Genomic DNA, 22164 nt, shown 5'->3' on the forward strand with positions numbered 1-22164 from the left:
TTAATACCTAGTCTCAAAGGAGGTGCCAAATTGATGTGGCAGGAAGAAGCCTGGATTGAAATCTAGAATAAGGTGGGGAAAACCTTATTCTAAAGTCCTGTCACTTAATAACTGTGTGACTTTGGTCAAGTCACTTTATCTATTTAGTCATTAGTTTCAATGTATATTATACATTGTTATAATGCATTTATTTGGAGAAAAGTTAGGGAAATTAGAGTTCCATAGCAGGGATTCTGGAAGGAATTTCCCTCCTCCTTTAATAGAAACAAGCAAACACAGAAATATACACATCATACAAGTGTTCTATCAGCTTAGATATAAACTGCAGTGGTCTACAAAGCTGATTAAACAGTCAATTTCTCCTGTCAATTCATTAAGCTTTATGAGAGTGAGAAAATGTAAAGATACAGATACTGTCACCAATAAAAAATAGGTATACATGAAAAGAAATTTAACAATACAAGACCTTTTATGAATGTATCCCAATTAATAGTTTATTTAAAGGCTAAGGGACACCATGTGTTTTCAATAATCTAATTTTAAAATGAAACATTTAAGGATGGAGAGATTCTCACAGTAGTGCAGGAAAAGCTGACTTAACTAGTCTTGAAGAAGGTCACAAAATAGGCCAGCTCTAGGTGAAGTCTCATTTCTTCACTGTTTTGATTTCACACTCCTAATTTGGTCGTCTCCATCATCTATATCTTCCTAATGTTGACATGCAGATGGACCAATCATTCCCTCCTTCCTTAATTCATTTTGTCATTTATTAACCAATTCATTTTTTATTGAGTTTTCATCACCTATACGATATTATCTTGTTTACCTCTGCAAATATAAAATGGAATAAGACATACTTTTAGTTTATAAGGAAATAGAGGACTACAGGTGAGGTAAAACAGATGCAATAAACATATTGGAGGAAAATGTGGGTATTTAAATAAAAGTAGTGCTTCTGTATTATATGAAATGAATACAGTGACTAGTGGGATAAAGAAATCAGTCAAGGAGCAAGTGCTATTTGAGCTGGATTTAGAAGTATAAATAGTATTTCATTTCACCAAGAAAGAAAGTCATGCATTTCATGGAGAAGGATTGGCAAAATTAGCACTTAAAAAGCAAGAGGATAAAGTATTTAATGGGGAAGAATATGTATTCTTATTTAACAAGAACCTAACGAAGAATAGTAGTTGTAGATAATGTCTGCAAGGTAGGTCAAATTCAAATAGAGAATGTGGAATTTAAACATTAGTCCATTTACAATGACATCCAGTGTTTTTATCAGCTATATGCTTGATTAAAATATGTTTGTAGAAAAATAAATCCATATGGATAAGGAAAGACATAATAGAGAGTATGGAAATTACAATCTGGAAAACCAGCTAGGACTATCATGAAGATCTTAACCAGGAAGCTGGCATCAAAACAAAGGGTGACTATGAGAGAAATTTATGAGGTATAATTAAAACATCTGGCTGCTATTTTAATTTGAGGCATGAGGAAGATATAGAGAGGAAAAAAATGAATCTGAAGAACTCAGCTTGAATAGCTAAGCAAATTGTTTCACTAGTAACAGATACAAAATATAGAATAAAAATTACCATGGAAGTATGAAGGAGATTTTGGAATGTTGTATAAGTTCATTATTTCACCCATTGAATATCAGCATATGTATACTTTTGGGTGAAATCATATGCTTTAAGAAATACTTCAAGTAGCAGTCAAAACGTATCAATTTAAAAAAAAAATGTCTTTTGACTGACACTTAAAGAATATAGAGGAAATAAGGAGATAAATTCTGCTTTTAAAAGTCTTGTGATATAACTGGAGGAAGAAAATAATATAGTAATAATTACTATAAAAATTCACTGGAAAACAGATGCAAACTAAGTTGTGTCATGTTTACTTAAAGATTAAAAGAATCTCAACACAGAGTAAGAAGAGCATCCGTTATCTGCTACCATTATAACAGGTCAGCTTCATCGAGTTAGGCAGAGGAACAGTATTTTCAGGAGACAGTAAGGTAAAAATGTACATGTACATGATGGATAGGATTCTGTGGTTGGAAAGAACCTGCTTATCAAGTCATCATTAACTCAAAAACCTGAGTGTTCAGGGGAAGCTACAAAGTCCAACTGTTTGCATATTCAGTTTAATAACTTGAATGACTTGAACAAGACCATGCAGAGAGCAAAGCAAATTCTTCCTCTGCTTTACATTATCATATGTTAAGCTCACTGGACTACAGTATAAGCACTCAGATAAAAACCAATGAATAAATATTGATGGCTGAAATAGGAACTCTTTCCTCACTTGGAGCAGTCCTAAAATGAGGAATGTTTCAGTTAATATTCTGGAAGAAGAGATAAATTTATAATTTTCCCAGAAATTTAAGGTAGAATTACTCCATTAATTTACCTATACCAACAATGTTAGCAATTGCTTCTGTTTTTCTGAAGTAGGGGATTGCTGATTCTTTTGTAATTACTCCTCAGGGACTACCTCAGTGACCCCTACTCATATTAAGCTAGAGTTTAGCTAACTCCGTTTCTCACTTTCACATAATCACAAGCTTTCCTATAGGACCTGTTTTGCTGTGGTTTTCTAAGGCTGATGTTTTATTAGTGCTTCTTGTCTTGCCACTTGAATTATATAAGGTATTTATCAACTAACAGCAGACCACCAAAATTTTAAATATATATATATATATATATATAACAATACCCAAGAACAGGTTTCTATTAAAGAACACTATTCTAAAAATCTCAGATTATACACAGAAGTTACACAGCATAAAAAACAATTTTTGGACATGAATCTTAAAGAATAAATATAAATAGTTCCTTATAATTTTTAAAATTCCTTCATTCAACAATTATAACAATTATTTACTGAATATCTGTTATAAATTGCATGTTTGTGTCCCCCCAAAATTCATATGTTGAAAATCAAATACCTTGTGGTATGATATTTGGAGATTGGACTTTTTTTTTTTTTTTGAGGTACGCGGGCCTCTCACTGTTGTGGCCTCTCCCGTTGCGGAGCACAGGCTCTGGACGCGCAGGATCAGTGGCCATGGCTCACGGGCCCAGCTGCTCCATGACATGTGGGATCTTCCCGGACTGGGGCACGAACCCGTGTCCCCTGCATCGGCAAGTGGACTCTCAACCACTGCACCACCAGGGAAGCCCACAACCACAGATTTTTAGACTAACATTTTCTTATTAATCAAAATAATGTGATGTACAAAATTAAAGTGAATTCAGATGATAATCTTGATAATTCAAGCATATATGTTTAAATATTATCTTTCCCTCTTGCATTGCTTAAGATAAAACAGATCCAATCTCAAGTTTCTAGCAAATAATCTGCTTTCCCCTTTACAGGACAGTGTAGGATAGCAAGATTGATTAGCTTCATTGGTTTTAAAAAACAATTTGGTATATAAATGAGCCAACTGCTTATTGTTGTTTTTAATGGAAAAACAATTTTATGCAATAACTAGAGGGTATGTCACTAACCTGGGCCAGATTTATTAATTTGTGAGCAGTTTTGTTGTTGTTGTTGTTATTCAGAAGTGAAAGAGTGAGTGAATCAACAAAACTCATCGCCACACCTGGGAACAAGAACCTCCCGCATATTCTACAGGAATATTGGAATGTTATATCATTACAGGAGGCAGGATCCCAATTATTTGAGTGTAATTACTAAATTTTTGGCCAAAGTGCTTATTTCATTTTCTCAACATGTTAATGTTGCTATGGCTGGCCTAACTCAAGGTAGCTGATTTTGTAGTAAATATATTTCATAAAGTCGTCTTCCAGAAGTAACAATGTGTTATTGAATTTTCTCTAAATAAAAAAATATATATTAGAATTTTGTTCATGACATTGACTAATTAAGATTCCATGAAGGTGCACACTTTGGTCAGTTGAAGACACAAACTAGTTCAAAAGTTATTCCTACACCATTCCATCAATATTATTATAAGGGTAGCATAAGTGTAAATAATAAGTATTATTATTATTATTTAATTCATGTTTTAGTTTATCCTGAAGTGCATGGAAAAAAATATTCTTGAGACAGAATAACTTTGTTTTTACTGCCAGGGAAACACACTTTTCTCAACATATTTTTGAAACATCTGTTTAATGTCTCCGATTGTTTTTCACTTACAGTAAGCTTGTCAATACAAATAATCATTCAGAGAAAATTTCATGCTTGAATGTATTTGGGAATAAAACTCAGTATATTTGGTATAAAAAGCTTTCAAATAATAAAACACTTGCACTTATACTAGAAGTACATAAAAGCTGATATGAATAAACAACTGATATGGATGGAAGGTTTCACATGAAGGGCCTTATTTTTATAGTTGGAATGTTTTCTCAATGAATGCTTGTTACCAACTGTCCTTCCAGCAGTCCTCTCTCAAGACACCTACATTTTGACAAAGCCTAGCCACAGAATCTTACCCTTCCTCTAGTTAAAGTCTCCATCAATAAAGTTGTCTTGATCATTTTCCTTTATTTCAGTTTTTGCGCAGTCTTTCCCACTCCAGTTTTTAATTCACTCATTTTTTGTCTTGCTAGTCTCTTTAAAAGAGTTATAATGATTGTAATACTATAAATAATATTTAAACATCAACTATGAGCCATACATCATTAAACTGGATTCTTGAATTTGTAATTAATCTTCCTAGCAATGCCATTAATATTTTGTTATATTCATTTTACAAATAAGAAAATAGAGGGCCAGAGAGTGAGTAACTTTTCAAAGTTAGAAGTAAGGGGCAGGGCCAGGTTTTAACCTTGGTCCCTCCAAGTCCAGAGATATGCTTTGCATCAAGTCACATGATTTCACTGACTTTATTGGGGAATCAATCTTGTTCTCATGGATCAAGTACAAGATATGACAGGATCAATTGTACTACTGGGTTGCCTTCTCTCTAGATCTCTCTTTCTCTCTCTTGGTGAGCTTTGTCAGTCATCCGTGATAGTAAGGTTAGAAAACTACTCCAAATCTGAGAGAAATATGAAGAGTGGATGAATCTATTTCTAAAAAAATTGTGTGAAATTTCCCAGTTTAATGAAACCAAATTGAATCTATAATCTCGAATTGCACTTCCAAACATTTTGACTTTACTGATAAAATGATTACCCAAAACAGTTATGGAATTTAGAAACCAATTTATTCAAAATCTTCATCTTATAGTAATGAATCTAAGGCTCTAACTGGTAAATGAGTTCCTTGAAGTCTAAGTCAACTGTATTTTATCATTAATGGGGTTTTAGAATTTTATTAAGTTCATATCCTTTGCTGTGAAAGTTTTTTTAAAAAATTTATTTAGCTAAGAAAATACACAGAATGAACTAGTTTTATTCTTAAAGAGAATTTCTGGAAAACTTTTCAACATAATTATATGTACATTGAATTGTGGTTCCTACTAACTTACATTGAAACATAATGCTTAATAAAACATATTTTAGGAGACCTTAATTTTAATATTGCTTTACTCAATTTCCTTTTCTCAAGCATAACCTTAAATCAGATTTTAAACTTGTGGTAGTGTGAAACAGTGAAAGAATTTGTGTTTCAGATTCACATAGTTCTTTCTGTTCTGATGCTATCTATTGTTCAATATATTAAATTTCTCACAAATTATTTAACCTTTCTGAGCTTCATTTTTAGTTTAAACTAAAAGTTATTCTCTTCATAAGAACTATTATAAGAATTATATATGATAGCTGACATAAAACTCTAGCCCTGTGATTAGTTTGTAGTTGAAGGAGATGGTGTTGTAGTTGCCCAATATTTTGTGGCCTATCCTCCTGGGAGGCTTTTATAATCCTGATCCCTGAAATCAGTCTTAAACCATGATTTATGAGTGGAAGTGTTATGTTACCCTGCCATGCAGATGTTTCAAGTGTCTATCATGACAACTGAAATGTCTCATACTGGCTTTCCAGCCAGCAAGAGTCTTGCAATGAGGAAGGTATGGCCACCTTTGATGAAAACGTAGAGTGAAGAAAAGGCAAGTCTTTGTTTTTTGTTGATGGTAGCATGTCATAACTGTTATAAAGGCAACACAGTCTAGCTTATTTTGGCTGATTCAGAAATAATTAACATGTAGCAGTACTCCTAGTAGACATTTGTGATTTACTCTCTAATATTTATTCCTCATTTCCCAATAGAACCTGATTTCTTTTATGTCACCTAGGAAAAGTTCATTCTGCCCACTATAGAGGAGGGGTATTTAAGTCTGAGCCCTTTAATGTATTCCCTCATTTTCTTTTCTAAGACATGCCCTTTCAGCTGTTCACTGCAACACAAAATTGGATAGCATTCACTTTTCCAGGATTAGAGAACCAATTTAAGTGGATATAGTAAATTCTAAGAAGGTAGGAAAGTGGTAAAGTGATTAAAAAACTTTAAGGCCAGGAACACCTCCCTCCATCACACTCCCACCCTCATCCCCAACTCCCACACACACAGCACACAGCTGTTGACTTTATCTACCCCCCAAAAAGAGAAAAATAAATATAATTATGCAGAGAAATTTGGAAAGCAACTTGTACTTTAGAAGTATATTATTGTGCCTTGCTATCCAACTTATTGTTTCAGATTTCTCCTAAACAGAGGATTATGCTGAGTCAACAGAGTGCTATGATAATGCAGAATACTAAGGTGAGTTAGAGATTTCAAGACACTCTCTTGGACTCAAACTTAAGTATTTAAAGACTCTGGCTTTGAGGACCAGCCCATGGAATTTCTGCGTAGCACACAGATCAAAACTCTTCTAAGGTTTTAGGGAGTTATTTTGCTGGAGAATGGCAAAAATAACAAAAACATGACTGTTGGTCCTTTGATGATCTCTAGGTCTTTAGAGCTCCATGAATAGGAAGGAGGATGCTAAAGCCAGAGTAGCTCATGAAACCTTTCTAATGTTCATCTCAAGTGTGTCAGTGGAAGACAGTGTAGAGTGGAGACTCTCTTAGTAAACTCAACCAAGGTAATCCTTGGAGACCTGGATTCTGATAACAAAGAAATGTTTTTTTTTTTCTTCCTTTGGTGAGGATATAAATGCATTTCATATAAGCATGACAATTTTTAATAGTTCATGTTGTGTGTATAGACATTGGTTAATTAAAATAATTGACTCATTGAGACCTTTGTCATGTCCTACCATGAATTTAATTTCTCTTTTCTACCTTCATTGTTATTCTTTTGGGGATTCACATGTTCCAAGAAAAGCTAAATTATAGAACCAAGAACATGGCCTAATTTGCTTCATCTGGATACAATAATTGATTAAAAATTGGACAAAGGATATAAGCCGTATTATATATATATATATATATATATATATATATATGTCATTTCCTGGTAAATCTGGGGAAACAAAAAGTCTTTCTCTTGTTCCAGATGGTATTTTGTGCATATGTGATGTTTTGAAATACTGCTGCCATTTTGCTATCAGAAGAGAATATCATAGATGTGAGAACCAAAAACAAGCAAACAAAATCTGATCCAATATGTCCGAATTCTCTTCTAGTTCTGAAATTTTTACAAGAAACCATGACCTGCCTTATCCAAAAACTTCCAATTTTGTTGATGTTACTTTAAAAAAAATACATTTTGTCAAGTAACTTTTTAAAGGACTTTATTTTAGAGCATTTTCATATTTACAGAAAATTGAGAGGAAGGTGCAGAGATATTCCATATGCTGCACACACACACACACACACACACACACACCCATACATGCATAACCTCCTTCATTATCCTTATCTACCACCAGGGCAGCACATTAGTTACAGTTGATGAACCTACATTGACACATCATTATCACCCAAGGTCCATAGTTTACATTAGGCTTCACTTTTGGTGGATTTAGGCAAAGATATAATGGCATGTATTCATCATTATAGCATCATAGAGAGTATTTTCACAGCCCTAAAATTATTCTGTGCTTCACCTTCAAAAAGAAACTTTTTGAATTCAAAAATTCAAAAAGTTTTTGAATTTGAATTCAAAACTGTGAATTCAAATTTGAATTTTAATTCAAATTCAAAAAAAAAATACTCTCCCCACCCCCTTGTAATCTTTTTACTCTTTCCATAGCTTTGCCTTTTCCAGAATGTCTTATGGCTGGAATCATGCAGTGTGTAGCCTTTTCAGATTGGCTTCTTTTACTTAGCAAATGGCATTTGAGGTTCCTCCACATCTTTACATGGCTTGGTAGTTTATTTCTTTTTAATGCTGAATAATATTCCATTTTCCGGATGTACCACAGTTTGTCTATTCACCTACTAAGGACAGCTTAGTTGTTTCCACGTTTGGGTAATTTTGAAAAAAGCTGCTATAAACCTCTGTGTGCAGAATTTTGGTGTGCGCAAGTTTTGTTTTTTGTTTTTTTCTTTTTCCTTCCAATATTCTGGTTGCTTTACCTCATCCTTTCCAAGGCCCTGAGGTAATCTATATTAGTATTTTGCTAGCACCTTCTATGTTTTCCTCCATGCCAATATGAAGATACACTCATATAAAACATATAGAACACACACACAAAGATATACATTTGTAGTCTCTTTGCTGTCCTTGTGAAAAACAGTGGGATCACCTTTTAAACACATTTATGCATACCAAATTATCTCCTGGAAATCCATGTCAGTTAACTGGTTGAATTTTAAGTCACTCCTTTAAAAGCTAGGTAATATCTTTTGGTGTGGATATACTAATTCTCTATTGATGGGTATTTATTTAAGGTTTTTGGTTTTGTGTGTGCTCACATTTTTACTACTATGAGAATTATTCTGATATTAATATTCTTGTACTTATTTTTATTTGCATCATTTTTGTATTTATATAGAATAACTTTTCTAAGAGAGTAAATTACAAAGTCAAAAGATAAATTTTAAAAATTATATCAAATTTTATTATACTTTTCCATAATGCTGAAATAATTCACATTTCCTTGAACAAGAACTGAGCATACTGTCTTCCATACTATCCTACAAGGAATAGATATGTAACTAATTTTTCCAGTCCAAAATATACAAATTACTATCTCTTTGTCACTTAAATTTACTGACTACTGAGTTTAGGCATCTTTTTTTCAGTGTTTGGACAACTGAATTTACTCTTCTGTGAGTGTCCTAGGCACATCTATTTTTGCTACTTAAGCATTGTGTTTATTTTTCACCAGGTTACATGTGATTTTGAGTTTATCTCTAAGAGGTCTGAAAATTTGAATTCTTACTATAAATATATTTTTCCCAGCTCCCAAAATTTTGTAGACTTCATTTATGGTATATTCTGAAATACAATCTTTTAAGACATTTTATATAGCAAATGTTTCTTTATTTTTACAGTTACCTGACCTAAAGATTGCCTCTAGATTTTAATACAGCTGTTTTGATTTTCTTGCTATATTTTTATCAGTATAAAAATTGATAAAAGTGTTTTTAACCTTAAGTCTGATATCATTTGGATATTTTTTCAGTATGTGTTATGTAACATAGAAATCCAGCTTACATTTATTTCCAGATGAAGATACAATTATGTCAACAACATTTATTAACTACTGTTTTTTATTTCCCCCTCTGGAGTTGAAGCACTACATTTGCAAGATAGACATTAAATATTTATATGTACTGGGAACAATTTCAAGATTCCCAATTCAGTTCTATTAATCAGTTTGATTATTCTCAAGTCAATATTGATATATGTGTTTATCCCCAAGCCAATATTAATTTTATTATAAAAACTCTAAATATATTATGATGTTAGATATATTAGAACTATTATTAGGATTTTATCAGCCCTGCTCACTTCCATCTGCCAACAAACAAACCAACATTCTGTTGAAATATAATTGGATTTGTATTAAATTTATATATTAATTATGGGACAGTGGTTATTTTTATTATTTGAAATCTTTCCCTCAGAATCATTTTTATCCCTTTTTAAGTTTAGATCTTGCTTTATGTTCTACAAAACGTTTAAATAATTTTGTATTCTGTCTTTTTTATTAAAATTTCCCAGGATTATTATAGTTTTGCAACATTACAAATATAATTCTTTCTTCATTTATTTTTAGATACTTACTCCTAAAATGAAAAAAAAATATTGATTTTCATGTATTTGTCTTAAAACTAAAACATTTCTATAATTTATTATTTCCAGAAAATCTATTGTACTTGGAGATCATAATCCTAGAATTGCATAATCAACAATTGCTATAGTATTATGCATTATTTTTCAATGTTTTTATCAGTTCTTTTTATTATATTATTTCACTTTTTATTTTACTATGTTTTAGCTTATATTTCAACTCTGACAATATGGAATAATAATGATGAAAGTAGTCATCCATTCTAGTTCCTGAGCTAAACTGAAATTATCTTTCTGTTGTAGGATAATATTTACTCATATTTTTGATAAATTGTCATGATTACATTTTAAAAGTTTATAGCTAGTCCTATTTATCAGCAAGCAGCTAAATTTTATGTACAATTATAACCTCATTATTTATCAAGTTTTACTTTCTTTTTTGTAATACAAAGCATTTTAACTGACACCATTTGTTACCTTCAATCCACACAATGACAAAGTTTATAAACATATTTAAATATAGTAGTATAAATTCCCAATCTTACACATTCTATATGAATTTAATATTTCAATGGTCTAGTTTTTACCTAATAACTTCAAATAGAATTATTAACTGAAAATCTATTCTTCTTCATTCAGCTTTATCAGTGAGTGTACATAGTATAGCTTATTAAGACACTCTCTTTTTCAAAACTTTAATAATGTTGTAGTGATTTACTTTTATGTATTAAATTTAATATTTGAAAGTAATTACATATTGTCACACATTACATGCTGCAAGTGTTCTATTAATATTGCTGATTATAATTAAGTTAAATATTTTTGACCTGAAGGTTTTTGGTGATAGGGAATACAAGATTATGCATTAAAAGACTAAAATTTACAAGTAATAAATTTTAATCTGTGTTTTGAAATGCCAATATTTCATAAATGCAAGAAACAAAACCTAACTTATTGAATATGCAATATGGATATTACTTTATTTCACACTCAGAACATTAGGATTTTACCCTTGTTTTGTTCCTGTTCAAACACATTTCTCTGATTTTTTGTGTTTTTTTTTGCAAGTTTTAATTATTTAAAAGTTGTTTTCACTTTTTAAAACATCTTTATTGATATATAATTTATATATCACACAATTTACCCATTCAAAATGTACAATTGAATGTTTTTTTTTAATTGAAGCATAGTTGATTTAGAATGTTGTATTTATTTCTGCTGTACAGCAAAGTGATTCAGTTATACATGTGCATACATTCTTTTTTATATTATTTTCCATTATGGTTCATCACAAGATATTGAATATAGTTCCCTGTACTATACAGTAGGACCTTTTTGTTTACCCAATTTTAAATTAGTAATGCTTAATATAAATAACATTACTGATTTTAATAGAGAAGATTCATTCAGGCTTTTTTCTTCAATGGATACATACTTTCATCAACAATGTACAACATAGTTTAAATAAATAATAATATAAAATAAGTTATACAAATCAAAATACTTCTTTCAGGGTCTAAAATAATATCATATTTGCAAGCCAAGGTTTTACTGCTATCATTAGGCTGCATAAATAACAAGCAGTGTGTGTGTGTGTGTGTGTGTGTGTGTATTTTCCCAGTATGTGTATTGGATTACAAGTTTAGGTTCTTTGATTTATTTAAAACATCAGTGAACTTTCTAAAGTAACTGACATCCTCTAGGAAATCATTTATGTTAGGGTAATAGGACTAATAATTTACCATGGATTTAAAGATTCTGTACATATAGTTCTACACTGAGTATTTCAGAGCTGATAAAGTAGGACCAGTCCCTTGATCAGAAATATGGGAGAAGCACTTAAATAATCATAACATGATCTGATAATCTTACTCATAAATTAAGACCAATAAACGTTGGAAGAGTACTGCGTTTGATTGATGTAATAAACTTAATTGACATGTGTCCCAGCTTTAATAGGAAAATGTGTTAATATTTTCTTCAAACTTCCTCTTGGTTTTACCATACTTAATTATCTAAAAACATTCTTCTTCATCTGAGAATTATGGGTAAAATATTGATTATCAAATTAGAGAAAAAATTTAGACTATTTCCTCTGCTCATGTTAAAGTTGCCAAAGCCTTTAGTCAACTATTTGAAAGAACTTAGCTCTAACCTACCTATTAGAGAATTATAGAGAATATTGTATAAAAGTTTGTGCTTATAGAGAATTGTAGGTAATATCCTATAAAAGTTTGTGCTTTTTATTCATAGCATATTTTATTGTAAATTTGTCAAGTTTTCATAAAAATGCTGTGCATCAAGGAACAAATTGTGTCCATCATCAGTGTGGTAATTGCTACAGACTAAGATAGCCAAATGCAGAAATATTAAGAGCTATATAATTAACCAACCATGAAATAATTTGGCTGGCATCATACAAGTCTACTTTGCTGACAAATGATAAGGCCAATATTCTGCTTTGAAATGGAGAATGTTGATTACATTTCCAACTCAAAGAAATTACATTCTTTAAGTCTCCAGTGGAAAGCAGGAGTCCAGAGTTAATGAAAGAAAACGCAAGACTATCTGGAATTCCTGGGGCTTCCATATTATTATAATATATGATTAATATTTATGGAAAGTTTTTGAAGTGCCAATAAAAATAATTATGTGTGTGTGCATGTGTGGTTATGTTCAAAAACTTCCTAGAGACAAAAGTACAAAAACTCAAGAAAAATACAAGTTTAGATAAATAAAAAGTTATTACAGTAAACTTGCCAAGTTTGACCCTAATTCCTTGAAGGAATTAAGATGATATACTATCATTTCATATTAAACAGATTTTGAACATTACATTATTGTATGATGACCACACACCATCATTTATCCTAGACTGACACAGCTTTAGATATTGTTATTATTTTCTTCAAAGCTGATAATTTTGATTTCTGAGGGTTTTCTTTTAAGTATATAAAAAAATTAATAACTTTTTTGGATTTCTGTTTCTAAGTGAGTCATTAATTATGGGGAATGCTCAATATGAATAAGAGATGACCTTGAAAACCTCCCATTCAAACACACACAAGAAAATATTCAATGAAATTTTTATTAACTCAATTACTTTCTATAAAAAAATAATTCATTTGTTATTTCTACTTCAAATATCACTAAAAATATCAATTTCAATAAGGTAAATTTTTCTGACCAGTTTTGTCTCAGTGTTTTCCTTGCCAGCTGGAATTTTCCACCAACATATTTACCCTGCCGTTTTACACTTATAATTACAATTTTGCAGAATGTTAATGTGCTTTTTGTAATGGAACTTAAAGATTATACAGTTTAGCATTCTTATTTTAATTTACTATGTTCACATCTGAGGGGGGAGCGGAAACACTCTATAGTTGTATGATTATTTCAGTCTTTGGTGAACCTGTGTCCCTGAACTCTGAACTTCAACAGTGCTTCTCAGTTTTTTCCCCACTTAGGTGGACAAGATGGCTGGTAGAAACTGGAGTTAGGTATTTCCCTTCTCCCACATGATAGGATAGAGTTGTGTATTTCCCTGCTCCCTAAGTACGTTAGGCTCTGACTAAACTCCAGCTGGTTAGGTAGACTCTGGTAAAATAGTTTATTCTAAAGGCAGGCTTTGTAAAGAACAGAGTGCTGCTGTGTATTTCTTTTTTTTTTTTTTTTTTTTTTTTTGCAAATCATAAAATTTATTGAATATGTTGAATTCATTACCAAAAGCGTTTACACAAAGAAAATTTAAGCCATATGGTTTCTAAGGGTTTATTCTAATAAATATTTATGGAAGAAATAACATCAGGATTACATAAACTCTTTCAAGTATAAAAAAAAATGGGAGACCATTTCCAAATCACTTTATGTATTTAAAAATGGTTCTTTTTATCCTTCCCCCTGCTGGAAGTTGGAGGCTATTTTTCTCTGATATTTATTATGAGGTCCTGGAGGTAGAGATCCTGGAAGTAAATATCACAAACATGCAGTGTTTCCCCTATAGCTGGGTCCCCTGGATTTTTTTTTAACAACTTTATTGGAGTATAATTGCTTTACAATGTTGTGTTAGTTTCTGCTGTACAACAAAGTGAATCAGCTATATGTATACATATATCCCTATATCCCCTCCCTCTTGAGCCTCCCTCTCACTCCCACCCTCCTTATCCCACCCCTCTATATGGTCACAAAACACTGAGCTGATCTCCCTGTGCTATGCAGCAGCTTCCCACTAGCCATCCATTTTACATTTGGTTGTGTATATATGTCACTGCTTACTCTCACTTTGTCCCAGACTCCCCTTCCCACTCTGCGTCCTCAAGTCCATTCTCTACTTCTGTGTCTTTATTCCTGCCCTTCCAGGAGGTTCATCAGTACTTTTTTTTTAGATTCCATACATATGTGTTAGCATATGGTATTTGTTTTCCTCTTTCTGACTTACTGCACTCTGTATGACAGACTCTAGGTCCTGGATTTTTAAACTCTCAGCATTCTTTACACTGAGGCTCCAGCAATTCGTCAGTTAGAATTTAGGTTTTCCTACCTCAACACTGGTTCTCATGGAGGATTATACTCATGGGTTTTTGCATTGGTAAGTTTTTCTTTTTTTTTTTAAGTTCTCATTTATTATTTTATTTTTTCAGCTTTATTGGACATAATCGGCCAAGTTTTGTATCTGTCTTTCTCTCCAATTGTGGAGGCAGTGGTTTGCCCTGTGTCTTAACTTCTCTGGCAGATCTAAAAAGAGTTGTTTATTTTTCCATTTGTTTTAACTTTTTATTTGTTAGGACAGAGTGACAACATCTAAGATCATTTCATGCTAGACTGGAAAATCCAGAGTTGTAAGTTTTTAATGAAACACTACATTAACACTGTAGAAGTTCTGTGGAATGGAGGAGTAAGCATATCACAAGTGCTGAGGACAACCTAGAGCTGCTCCACAGATTTGAAACAGTCTAGTTTTTCTGTGTATAACTGTGTCACAGCTGAAGAGGTAGAAACTCAACTAGTATTTAGCAAAACTGAGGAGAAAAGACTAAGAAACATCCTATATATGAATTAATCATATGAAAGGGCCATCATGAGAGGCTGCCAGACAGCAATATTCCTATTCAATTCTGAAACACCTGCAGGAATTTTTACCAAATTGATTGTCTTTTTTGCAGCTTTTATATAGAGCTTTTTGGTAGGACAGTATCAGCCATGGAGCCTGCCTCATAATGGCATTTCTCGTGTGCCAGAGGGTTTATATTTCCAGAGTCCATATTGATCCACTTTATCTGGTTTACCTTTATAGAGCATTTCACATCTTTGTTGATAACGCTAACTGAATTGCTGCAGGACTGAAAGATTGTTCACAGCATATTGCAATGAAAGTTGTCAAGCGTCTTTAGAATGCAGTGAAATTGACAAGATGGAGAGCTTATGATTCTGAATGCATTGACAGTAGCGCTTTAAGATGATTATCTCAACAGAGAAATTTTAGGCTGAATTCAATCTGTAAATTTCCCAACTAGTGTCTCAATCACACTGTATAGTATGACATTTCAGAATGTATTCCCTTTAATAAAAGCATGCTATTGTGCCTTTTTTAGTTGCTATGGTTAATAAAATTTAAGATTTACCTTTGGGCAGTATTCTCCTGTTTTACTGGGTAAATCGTTTTTCCCTCACTGGGCTTCAAAATATACATATTTCAACATTGTTCATTAGTTATTATCAAATAGGTACTTCTGCTATGATTCTAACAACTCAAATTATTTTATTTATTTATCAATCTGTTATTTATTTATTTATTTATTTGGATTGCAGTCTATACTACTGACCCTAGAAATATGTCAAACTTCAGTCACACTATTTTATCACTCACATTTGGCTATGGATATATCTAAAATTAACATGTAATTACATTATTATCCAAATTATGCATATGATTTAAAGAGTCAAATAAATTTACACAACTTGTATATGTCTAGAGAACAGGGACTATTAACTCTTTTAGCTACTTATTGTAGGACATCCACATTGCTAAATAACATGCTTGTAATTATTTTAATAAATTTTTTTCAATTTTAGACATAATTTCTGAGCTTTTATTTTGGGAAAATAATTTTGTTTTTCTTTTTCTATTCTTGCTTAAGCCACTCTACCACTGGCACAGGTTTTTCAGCTCTTCGTATCATTAAAATGTAGTTATTTATTAATTTTGATTAATTAAAATTTAGAAACTGTGACCATCTAAACATCACTTACATGTTGTATGTCGAAAGTATGCTTTTTTTTTCTTTAACTTCCTTGTTTTCTCTGAAAGTAATAGTCTGCTTGCTTACTCACTTAGTTTTCTGTATACTACTTAACATTAATTCAACCCCAGATTCTCTACTCCATAATTTTATCTCTTCTGTTTTTCACATATGACTGGCAATCCTTGGCTGTCCACTCATATTTAAGAGTGGTCAGTAGAAAGCTGCTTGGAAGTTACTTGTAGGTGTACAGGTGTGTCAGTTGTGGCCTTATGTTTTTTTTTAATTAATTAATTTATTTTTGCTGTGTTGGGTCTTCGTTTCTGTGGGAGGGCTTTCTCTAATTGTGGCAAGCGGGGGCCACTCTTCATCACGATGCGCGGGCCTCTCACTATCGCGGCCTCTCTCGTTGCGGAGCACAGGCTCCAGACGCGCAGGCTCAGTAGTTGTGGCTCACAGGCCTAGTTGCTCCGCGGCATGTGGGATCTTCCCAGACCAAGGCTCGAACCCATGTCCCCTGCATTATCAGGCAGATTCTCAACCACTGCGCCACCAGGGAAGCCCAGGCCTTATTTTTAATTTGGCTTAGTCAGGTTCTTTTCTTGGGAAACTCCTGCATCTACAGCCTTATATCTTTTCTGGTACACCAAGGAAACGTCTTCTAGACTCCTAACTTCTGGGTATGACGGTGGATGCCAGCACTCTAGAAAAGAGTGGGGAAAGAATGCTGGAGGCATGTCATCCAGTGTGAGAGCGTTGTCTTAGCCTCTGACATCACAATGTACTCAGTCCTCTCCTCTGCCTTGTGTTTCCCCTCATTCACCCTGCATTTTTTTCTCTTCCCTTCTCTGGAGTTTAAATGTCTTTTACCTGGGAGGAGAGAAGGCATTTAACAATGCTGCATGGAAAAACGATTCAGGGATTCTTAAAAAGTCTTTAATTCAGTGGACACTCTTATTACCCATTACTAAGCTTTTTTATTGCAGGGGGCCTTCTATGATACAATTTATGTTGTTTCATGTTTTTTCTTACAGCAGACTAAGGATTAAGCATTGCTGGGTCTCCAAAATAAGTTACACTGCTTTATACTCTTTTGCTGTTACTGTTCCCTATTCCATTCACAATCTCTCTTATTTATTTTTTAATCTCTTTTAAATCTGTATCTACTTTTTAAAAATGCTACTTTTAAAAAATATTTATTATAATTTTAGGGCAGTTTCCGTAGGGAAGAGAGCTAAATATGTTTGTTTAATCTAACATCTCTAACATCAAAATTTTTCTTTTATGTTTCTTTGAATTTTATTTTTTTTCAGTTATTATGTTGAAAATTCAATAGGTAAAAATTGATGAGTGTTTCAGAAATATCATAACAGAAGAAGTATAGTTTAGACATTGACTCTGATAATTTGATTCTTTTAAGATTATTCAAGTACTTGATGTTAATTATTTTTAAAAAGTTAAGAATACAGAAAAGTAAGAAATTATGTTTATCCTTATCACCCAGAGGAACCAGAGTTAATATAGGCCCACAAACAGTGAGATAGTGTTTTGTTTTTTCCAACATAACTTTACAGGCTGAAACAGTACATCACTAATACACTTCATGTAACTAACATTTTCAATTGACAATATAGTAAAACATATTGTGAGCAAAATAATTAAATAACATTATTTTAATAACTACAGGTTATTCTACCATATTTATATACCAATAAGCATAAATATTTATTATATATTTATTTTGGACATTTCAGAATATTTCTAAAGTTATACCATGAAGATCATTATTTTTTGCAATTTTATTTTTATTTTTTAATTAATTTTTAAATTTTTACTTATTTTTTTATACAGCAGGTTCTTATTAGTTATCTATTTTATACATATTAGTGTATACATGTCAATCCCAATCTCCCAGTTCATCCCACCACCATCAACACCACCACCAGTTCCCAACTTGGTGTCCATATGTTTGTTCTTTACACCTGTGTCTCTATTCTGCCCTGGAAACCAGTTCATCTGTACCATATTTCTAGGTTTCACATATATTCGTTAATATATGATATTTGTTTTTCTCTTTCTGACTTACTTCACTCTGTATGACAGTCTCTAGATCCATCCACGTCTCTACAAATGTCCCAATTTATGAAGATCATTCTTGAATTCAAGAAACCTTGTTGATCTCAGTTGACAATTAATACTAGAAACAAACTATTGTCAGAAAGACTAATTTGAAAAACTAGTCAAATTATATTTAGCAATCAGTTTCCAAATTGTATTTCTTTAGTTCAAATAACTATGTATAACTGACAAATCAATGCAGTTATCCATGGGTATGTTTTGCCAAGTTCATTTCATGGGCTTGGATACCATTGTAAATGTATTTATATGTTTCAGTAGATTCAGAACTGCTCCTTAAAGAAAAATTGGGTTTGCTTGACCATACCTCTGAGTCTTTTAAGAAATTGAATATCCAAGTTAGACCCTCCAATTTCCACTGGGAATTACTACAGATTCCTTACAACCTGATCATCTTTTGTCTTAAGAATGTGGGTCTGTCTTTGAACAACAATATATTTTATCACCTCATTGACAGTATAGTTTTACCTAGTCAAGAAATCTACTCTATCAAGAAATTTGATTACTAGAAATAATATTTATAAAATATTGTCTGACATATAAGCAGTCTGTTTTTTGTAATATAGATTGTATTTTCTAAATATAGTTAATTGAGCACATTAATTCACCAAGAGATTTGCCTTTTGGGGGATATGCAATTATGCTCCCCATTGGCTACAAGAAAAGGCCACATGAGACCACATTTGGGTTATAATATAAATGTTTAATATGCTGGTCAATGTATCATTTAGTAGTCTATATATATAAACCATATATGGGAACTTTCTTAAGGAATCAAGTTTTATGAATATGTACCATGAATGTCATGAAAAGGAATCATGAATCTTATTCAGTGCCCATCTCCTGTGCTTATCATTATATATATATATATATATATATATATATATATATATATATATATATATATAACAATGAAAATCATTTTTATTTGGTCATATAATTTTTTGTTTTGACAATTGTTTCAGTCTTACTGTTAAATATGAAGACATAATTAAGTAGAATTTAAATGTTATTAAAAAAAGAGATTGGGGAAAGGTAAGGAGAGGTAGTTAAAAAGAGACATTGCTCCACTCTTGTAATTATGACTACCTTTATGTGTTAACTCTCTTCAGTGTTTCTATAATTTAACAACATCTGATACATTTAAGAATTAGCCTCATTAAATGACCATCTACATTACTGACTGATAGTTTATAATGTTTTTGCTTATTATTTTGCTTTACTTTGTGTGCTCACTTGAAATTCTCTAACATTTTTAGGCATGTTAAACTACATTTTTTTTTAAATCATGTCCAAGCTCTGAATTCCCTTACAAAAATTAATTCAAAGAAGGAAGAACAGTGTGAAAAATTTTCACTAATGAACATTTTACTATCAGTCCCCGTTTGAAAAAGGCAGAAAAACTAACTAAAGATATACTGAATAGCTGTGTTTATGCTGCTTTAGTCAGCCAGCTATCTATTTCTGTTTAGTATTACAAAAAAAGGTAGATAGTCCTCCCAAGTATGTAAGTTAAACAAAATGGGAGATATTTTAGTTTATAAAGCCCATATAAAAGTAATTTTTCCTTCTCACCATATATTTTTATTCAGAATGTATCATTGATTTGAATGGGCAATTCTGTATATGGATCGATGGGATACTGTGACTATGTCTGAAAAGAACCTAACTACAAAATAGCTTGTGGCTAAACACCTTATCTAAAACATTAATCCATCTGTTCAAAGTAAGCCAATATATGTCTCAAGAAAATAACTACAAATAAGTAAAACTGAATGATGAAATAATGCCTATATTCTCTATGGGACAAATGTACTCTGGATATAAAAACATCCTTCCTTTTTTTTTCCCCTATTCTGAAAGGCTTTTAAAAAAATGTTTTCACATTTAAAATGGTTATCTTGAAATAAACAAGTCAGTTATGTGAAAAAATTGTTCTGAATTATTTTAATTTTACATTATTCTATAAAGCAGGCCATATATATATATACAAACACATTCTGCAACACATTCTATATGAATCTTAGAAGTTATCATCAGTGCACATTATTTGCTACCTGTCTTCCACATAAAGAGTGAGCAGTTGGCACATAGAGCAGGAGGAAGCGAAAAGGAGTGCCCAACCCAAAGGGGGAACATTCAGAGAGCTTGCTTTTTTTTCCAGCTACCCCGGGTCACTGATACAAACTGAATGAAATCCTTCTCTGACTTTTGAAGACCCATTAATTGACATTCAAATGCTGAAGATCATGTATAGGGTACAAATTACAAACCTGTAAGGATTTTAAGTATTTATGTTGCAGAAGTAATCTGTGATACAAGATAAACACATTTTCCCAAATATGTAAATTTACGAGGTGGAAATTTTGAAGGAGACATAATTAGAGAGAGTCAAGTTTGGAGGGTTTGACTGACACCTTGAAGGTGTTCTCACAATGGGATCATGGAACAGAGACAAGGTATAACTTAGCTTCTTACAAAACTTATTTTCTTTACATCTGGAACAGGGTCTTCTGGATCTCTTCCTTCTCAAATCACTAATGAAGACACTCTTTATACATATAAACTTATTTTCTTCTTCCAAATCCTAAAAGTTTCAGATTCCCCATACTTCTGTTCTTTGTCCTTTTATGTTCTTGTTTTCCTTTTGAAATGGGATTTCATTTTCTCTTGCAAAATTCAATCCTATCTATACTTGTGTCATCTAAAGCTTCATTCCTGGTCTTGAGCTTTCTCCTATCTCCAGTAAATGAGTTTAGGCAGAATATAAATAAAGCAGAACAAATTGCTACAAGAATGCCCTGCAGTTAATCACCACTTCAAATTGACCAATCCTACTCAATTTCTTTCCCCAAATCCATCCCTGGTTTTGCCTTTCCTATCTTAAGAGCATTATTTGTTTATTTATTTATTTTATTTTATTTTATTTTTATTTTATACTCTTTATTGGAATATAATTGCTTTACAATGGTGTGTTAGTTTCTACTTTATAACAAAGTTAATCAGCTATATATATATACATATATCCCCATATCTCCTCCCTCTTGTGTCTCCCTCCCAACCTCCCTATCTCACTCCTCTAGGTGGTCACAAAGCACCAAGCTGATCTCCCTGTGATATGTGGCATTATTTATTAATCTGTTTACTTGCTTAAGGAAAAAAAATCCAAGTACATGAGTTCTAAAATTATAACAGTTAAATATTTTCTGTGTCTGAAGCTTCCCTCACATGTCTTCTATCAGCCATTCTCAACCTCTTTAACAAATTCTTATTTCTTACTAGTTGTCTCAACATGATTGTCTTAGGCTCTCTCTGATTTTATTAACACTTCTTTTCAATCCATCCATCATATTGCTACTAAAATTTTCACTCAAAAATACCAGATTTAACTGTCACTTTCCTGCTTCAAATCTTTTATTTTTTCTTAAAAAAATTTTGAAGAAATTCAAAGTACTCTCTATAACATAGCCTAAATTATTTTCTGTTTTATTTTCTATATTTCCTCATCCAAATATATAGCCACACTTAATTAATGGCAGTTTTCTCATGTGTGTCATGAAATATATATATATATATTACATTATGAGTCCTTTGTCTTTTTTTTTTTTTTGCTATGTCTCTTCAATTTTGGTAAATCTAGTGGACAAATCTGATAAACACTTCAAAGTCAAATTCC

General features: G+C 32.0%; 1 pseudogene across 1 annotated transcript in view; it reads left to right on the forward strand.

The window, feature by feature from the left end:
• Positions 1–5935: 5935 nt before the first annotated feature.
• Positions 5936–22164, forward strand: part of LOC308605034 (kinetochore-associated protein NSL1 homolog) — a 49810-nt pseudogene continuing 33581 nt past the window's right edge. The window contains exons 1-2 of the transcript in view: positions 5936–5995; positions 6625–6687. The product of the transcript in view is annotated as a kinetochore-associated protein NSL1 homolog (transcript). The remainder of the gene's footprint in view (positions 5996–6624; positions 6688–22164) is intronic.

This window comes from Mesoplodon bidens (genome assembly GCF_964165515.1).
Source record: "Mesoplodon bidens genome assembly, chromosome: 17".
NCBI lineage: Eukaryota > Metazoa > Chordata > Mammalia > Artiodactyla > Ziphiidae > Mesoplodon > Mesoplodon bidens.